We start from the raw sequence: 7,179 nt of genomic DNA, 5'->3' as shown, positions 1-7,179 counted from the left end.
TGGATTTAATTCAAGCCCGCCATAAAATAAAATATTGATAGTCAGTGTACATAAGGATACCATAAGAGAAATATTTACACATTTAAACTAACATACAGAATCACTTTACAACCCCTATGTTTAGTACAAAAATAACATCATTATATAGAATAAACAGGACTGAATCATTTTCCAAATTCTGGGCCTCCATAAATAGTAGTATGCATTCTTGGCTCAATGTTATAATCTTTGTTGGTAACTTTATGCCATCTAATAAAAGACATATTATTAAAAGGCTTTGGGCATGACCCATAACTCATAATATATCTTGAATACATATCATCATTATTGAGTGTGGCAAATCTTTACATTCTTTTCACAGTCCCTCCCTTCCCCCTTTTTACACCTGCACTGTTCAGAAGGCCCACTGACATCATGAGACTTATTTTCTGGCTTTCTCTTTTTTTTAAGAAAAAGTTTATTTGATAATAAAATCACACTAAAGAATATTTACGACATATGTAAAAGATACAGCTACAATAATATAAATAACGATTTATGTTAGTTTTCTAGTGCACATGTAGCACATTACCACAAACTTAGCTGCTTAAAACAACATCCATTTATTAGCTCACAGTTTTGTAGATCAAAAGTTCAGCATGCTGGGGGGCAGGGATTCTTCTCAAGGTATCACAAGGTGGACATCAAGGTGTCACAAGGTTGACATCAAGGTGTCAGCTGGGCTGAATTCTCATCAGAGGCTCTGGGGAAGAATCAGCTTTCAGATTCACTCTTGTTGACAGAATGCGGTTCTTTGCAGTTTAGGATTTAAGTCCTCATTTCCTTGATGTGTGGTCCCCTCCAACTTCAAGCCAGCAACCGCACATCAAGTCCATCTTATGCTTTACATCTCTGACTTCCTAGTCTGCAACTAGCTGGAGAAAATGCTCTGCTTTTAAAGACTTCATGTAATTGGGTTTGGCCCACCCAGATAATCTCATTTTTATTAACTCAAACACAACTGATTAGTAGCCTTAATTACATTTGCAAAATCCCTTCTGCAATATTCCATGATATAATCACAGACATAACACTAGGGGGCAGAAATCACTGGGGCAATCTTAGAATTCTTCTTACCACACTTTGAATCCAACACCCAGGGAAAAAGATGGAAACATAATTAAAATTATAAAACCTTTAGAAGAAAGCATAGAAGAAAATGTATGTGGCCTTAGGTTAGACAAAGATTTCTTCAATAAGATATCAAAAAGCACAATCCATATTAGTGTAGACTGAGCTTCATCAAAATTTAAAACTTCTGCTCTTCAAAATACACTATTGAGAGCATAAAGATGGGTGTTAACGGGTGACACGAAATAAGAAAAAAGAGTATAAAAAGGCTACAGACTTGCAAATCGTATCTGATAAAGGACTTGTACCTAAAATACATAAAGAACTGTCAAACTTCAAAAATAAAATATCTCAATGAAAAAAACTAGTAAGATTTCAACAGACATTTCACCAAAGAAGATAAGCTGATGGCAAATAGCCACGTGAAAAGATGTTTACTATCATTGGTTATTAGGGAAATGCAAACTAAAACTACAATGGGATACCATCACTCACCTACTAAAATGGCTGAATTTAAAAGGTGAATGGGTAAAGAAACTTTGCTATGTTCACACAATGGAATACCACTCACCAATAAAAAGGAATTGCCTACTGACACATACAACAATAATTATTTTGTTAAAGCTCAAAATAACTATTCTGAGTGCAAGAAGCCAGACCAAACAAGTATATATTATTTCATTTATATAAAATTCCGGACAATGCAAACTAATCTGTAGGAACAAGAAGCATGGCAGTGGTTGCCTGGGGTGATAGAGAGGATCAGAAGGGAGGGATTAGAATGGAGCAGGAAAAACCTTTTGGGGATTGTGGCTATGTTCACTATCTCGATAGTAATGATGGTTTCATGAGTGTATACATATGTTAAAACCGATGAAATTGTTCACTTTACGTATGTGCACAATTATACCTGAATAAATCCATTGAAAATACAATAAAAAACAATTTACTCTGAATTTTATGAATTAAAAAATAACTGGAGCAAATTATTCACCACTTTCCTGAGCACATGCAAATAGATACACATCACAGAGGACATCTGTGTTTGTTTTTCTAATGAATCTCAGGTGAACACAACTGAATAAATTGAAAGCTTTGGTTTATAGTACACTGTCTTCATTGGTTCATGCATAATTCTTTTTAATTTATGTTATTTGCTTGCATATATATTTATTATAATACTGTAAACAGTCATGAGTGCCTAGCCAATTGGAGAGCCATAACTCTGATCATCACATCACTTCATTTCATTTCCCAGCCTTCAAGCCCTGCTCCCAAATGACCAATCACCCTGAATTTTCTATTTAGCATTCTGTTAACTTCTTAGGTTATTTTTTTCCAGTGACTAAGATAGTTTTGTATGTCCTATGAACTTAAAAAGTATTTCATTCTCATAACAATATTGTTCACGATAACCAAGAGGTGAAGGCAACACAAATGTCCATCAACAGAAGAATGGATTTTTAAAATGTGGTACCTACATGCAATATAATACTATACAGCCTTTCAAAAGAATGGGGCCAGGCGCAGTGGCTCACACCTGTAATCCTAGCACTTTGGGAGCCTGATCACTTGAGCTCAGGAGTTCAAGACCAGCCTGGGCAACATGGCGAAACCCCACCTCTACTAAAAATAAAAATAAAAGAAGGGTATTCTAACACATGTTACAGCATGAATAAACCTTGAGAACACTATGCTAAGTGAAATAAGCCACTCCAAAAAGACAAATACTATATGATTCTATTTATGTAAGGTATCTAAACTCAAATTCAATGAAACAGAATAAAACAGTTACCAGGGACTAAAGGGTAAAGGAAAAGTGGAGGCTGTTGTTTAACAGGTACAGAGTTTCAGACTGGCAACGTGAGGACGTTCTCAAGAGCTGTTTCACAACAATGGACTATATTTACTACTGAATTGGATACTTAATAATAGTAGAGATAGAATACAAAGCAGAACATGCATGAAGAAAAAAAATAATTAAGATAGTACATTTTTTGTTACATGATTTTTACCATAATAAAAAACAAATAAGCAAGCAAAACAAAGAAAGTATCATGCTAAATGTAGTCTTTTTTCACTGAACATTTCTAAATTATTATTCACATTATTGTATGTGGCTATAGTTAATTTATTTTCACAGCTGCAAAATACAAATTTTCCGTTTTCCACTTTCTTTGATTTATTTTGATGGTTTATTTTGCCTGACTCATTAACTTTCAGCATTTTTTTTTAAGTGTATGCATTCAGCCTGGCACAATGGCTCACACTTGTAATCCTGTAATCAGTACTTAGGGAAACAAAGTTTGTCAAACACGTTTTTCCTTTTGTCTGTTGTTTGGTACATTAGGAGTCTTTGCAATCTGAAGTCTTTCCTATTTCTTTAATTCTGAAGGAAGTTCTGCATTGTATCTTTAAATATTTTCTTTTCTCCGTCATTATTTTTCTCTCCTTCTGGTATCATTTTTCTGTAAAAGTTAGCACCTCTACTTCTATTCTCCATCTCTCTTAACTTTTCTTTTGTATTTTCTATTTCTTTGTCTTCTCTTATTTTCTTCTTGGGATTGTTTTTCCATCTGTTCTAACTCATCAGCTGGTCTTCACCTGTATCCATTCTGCTATTTATACCATCTTCTATGTTTCTTATTTTAATTATCTAATTTTTCATACCTAATATTTGTCCTAGGTTCCTTTTATGTTTTTGTGTTTCTGTTCCACATTGAAAATTTCCCTTTCTCCTCTGATGTAGTTTAGATATTTGTCCTCTCCAAATCTTAAGTTGAAATGTGATTCCAAATATTGTCCAGTATGTCCATGTTTTGTCCATTATGTCTTTTAATATATATAGTAAGTTTATTTAAATATTTTCATCCATGTGTTCTAATACTTCCAGGGATCTTTGGTTTGTTGTTTTTCTTTCAAGATAATTAAGTTCCATAAATATTTCATTATTTTGGCTAATGAAATCATTCTCTCCCAGGGATATCATATAGGGTATACTGAGAAAGGGCTCACACGCCTGCATAAGCCCACACTTAGATCTATCATTCCAAACGACTGCAAGGAGTGAACAGGCATGAGCCTTAGGGTAGAAAGTCTCAGGCATCATAAAACCAAAATTAATCATCCTCCTGTGTCACTAAGCAACACCTTCAGATCAAGACTTGCGTGTTAGAATCACTTGGCAAGCTCTGAAAACGATGATGCTGAGGTCAACAGCCCAGGTCAGTTACATCAGAATCTCTAGGGGTGGGCGTCGGTAAGAATGATGGCAGTGTAACAGTGGGAAGTGGGAGAGTGTGGCTTCCAGGGCTACACAGTCTCCAGATTTTTCCCCAACTCCTCACCTGATAGCTGTGTGTACCACCTTTGGGTCTTTGTCACTGGTTTCTGCAGGAAGCAGTTATCAATAATAATTACACGGCAAAGAATGATTGGCAAGAGCTGAATTTTTCAAACTTTTCTTTAAATCTCTTTATAGCAGCACCAGACACCCTCTGCCTCAGACCTCAGCCACTACGCACCCACCCACAAACCATAACCACCACCTCATTTCAAAACTTTCTTCCATTTCCACAGGAATTTCTCTTTTATGGATGTTGTTTGTATTCTCTAGCATTTATGTTTTTCTCTATATGATTTTTCGGGTGAATTTTTGAGAAAGGAGCCTGCCCAAATCAGGAGGAACTATCTCTCATCTATTTTAAAGTCACAAGTTTACATTCCCAATAAACGAATATTTTTGAAACCTCCAAGCATTTATATTAAATAATTAGCTCCCGATGAGTCCACATCTATGCACATGTAATTAACAATTTCCCTTTCAGAAGGCATGCTTCCATTTTGGAAAAGGAAAAGGTTTGCTTCATAGTCAAAATACCTGTAATTAAAACAAAATTTAAACTGACCAATATCTCTCATTCTTGACATCTGTAAGAATTTTTTTACTCTCATCAAGTATATTTCTATCCTACTCTGGGTCCCAGTATCTCTCATCATCATCCTTTTTGATAGAAGTGAAAAGAGGATGTCTTTGCCATTGATATGCTTCATTCTTCACCATTGTCCCAAATCCCACGAGGTTTTAAAAATAGCATAGGTCTTAGAAATTTACTCTATATAGTCCTTATCTTTCTCTAGTCAACTTAGAATGTTTAGCATGTGGGAAAATTTCCCTTTTCTCTCTAATAGAATTCAGATATTAATAATATTACTGTTTTTACCCTCCAAATCTTATGTTGAAATGTGATCCCAAATGTGGGAGGTGGGGCTTAGTGGGAGGTCATGAGGGCAGATCCCTCATGAATGACTTGGTGCCCTCCCCACAGTCGTAAGTTCACGTGAGATATGGTTGTTAAAGGTTCTGGAACCTCTTGCACCCTCTGTCTTGCCTCCTCTCGCATGGTGTGCCACACCTGACTCCTCTTGCCTTCCATCATGACTGTAAGTGTCCTGAGGCCCGCATTAGAAACTGATACAGGCACCACGCTTCTTTCGCAGCCTGCAGAATCATGAGCCAAATAAGCCTATTTTCCTCATAAAATTACCCAGTCTCTGCTATCTCTTTATAGCAGTGCAAAGTGGACTCATATGTCCTTTATAAAACTAATTGCCTCTAAAATCTCCTGCTCCTTTGAAATCATGCATGGGTTGACTAAAAAGCCATATGCTATTCTCTTCCAGACGTTTGTAGTCTATGCTTCTATGCTGCAGAAGAAATTACTACAAACATGGGAGCTTGAATCAGCACACAATTATTACCTCAGAGTTTCTGCAGGTCACACATCTGGCCACGGCATAGCTCGGTCCTCCTCGGAAGGTCTTACAAGGCTACATTCAAGGTGTTGGCCAGGACTGGCTCTCAACTGGAGGCTCAGCTAGGGAAAGATTTGCTTCCCAGTTCCTTTTGGCAGCAATGAGTTCCATGTGGCTTTAGGAGTTCTGGCAGCTTGCTCCTTCACAACCAGCAAGGGAGAGAGAACGTCAGTGAAGCCAGTCAGCTAGCAATACACAGTCATATAACATCACATAATTATGGAAATGACGTGCCATTCCATTTGCCATATTCTGTTGTTTAGGAGCAAGTCATGGGTCTGGTATATACCTAAGAAGAAAACAATTACACAAAGGCCTGAATACCAGGAGGAAGGGGTTGTGCGACCACCTTAAAGTTTATCTGCCACACCACTACTACGTCAATCTCATAAAATTTCATCTCCCCCAAGCCAATGGACCTGCCTCCCGGACCTCCTGATGTTTGGTAGAAGATGGCTCTCAGCAGGCTAGAAACATCTGCGGATTTTCATTCAATAACTGACAAGGAGCGACTGCTTTCTACTTTAATTTCAATAACTGACAAGGAGCGACTGCTTTCTACTTTAATTATAATTCGCCACAAATGTCCAGGGATTATTAGGATTTAAGTTCGGATGCATGCAATGGAGACATGAAATAAACTGACTTACACCAAACCGAGTTTAATTCCTTTCTTGCAGAAGAGTCCAGAGTTAAGCCGTTCAAGGGGCTCTATTCCTCAGAGTTACCAAGGACCGTGGCTGTTTCTATCTTGTTCTGCTATCCATACAGCATTGTCCTCATGACGTGGTCCAAGACGGCCTGCTGTCAGGTTCATCTTTTAGTAAGATACAGGAAGGGAGGAAGGCACATACTGGAAATTGTGTGCACTACTTCCCCTTGAATCTTTTTTGACAAAAATCACTTATGCAGAAGTACCTACCAAGGGAGACTAAACCACTAAACCATGTAGACTTTATTCTGAGTAGTCATGTCTTTGGCCAAAAGATCAGAGATTCTCTCACCAAGGGAAAATAAATCAGGAGAAATAGAAACCAGAAGACAACCAGGATTAGTGAACTCCACGAAAGTGATTATTTTTTATTTTATTTTATTTATTTATTTATTTTGTACAGATGGGGTCTCACTGTTGCCAGGTTGGTCTTGAATTCCTGGCCTCAAGTAATCTTCCTGCCTTGGCCTCCCAAAGTGCTGGGATTCCAGGTGGCAGCCACCACATTCTGCTTGATGTGAATCTTTTTTTTTTTTTTTTTT

The sequence above is a fragment of the Mandrillus leucophaeus genome, unplaced genomic scaffold (genome assembly GCF_000951045.1).
Source record: "Mandrillus leucophaeus isolate KB7577 unplaced genomic scaffold, Mleu.le_1.0 Scaffold1291, whole genome shotgun sequence".
NCBI classification, from domain to species: domain Eukaryota; kingdom Metazoa; phylum Chordata; class Mammalia; order Primates; family Cercopithecidae; genus Mandrillus; species Mandrillus leucophaeus.
This window is presented reverse-complemented; position numbering follows the sequence as displayed.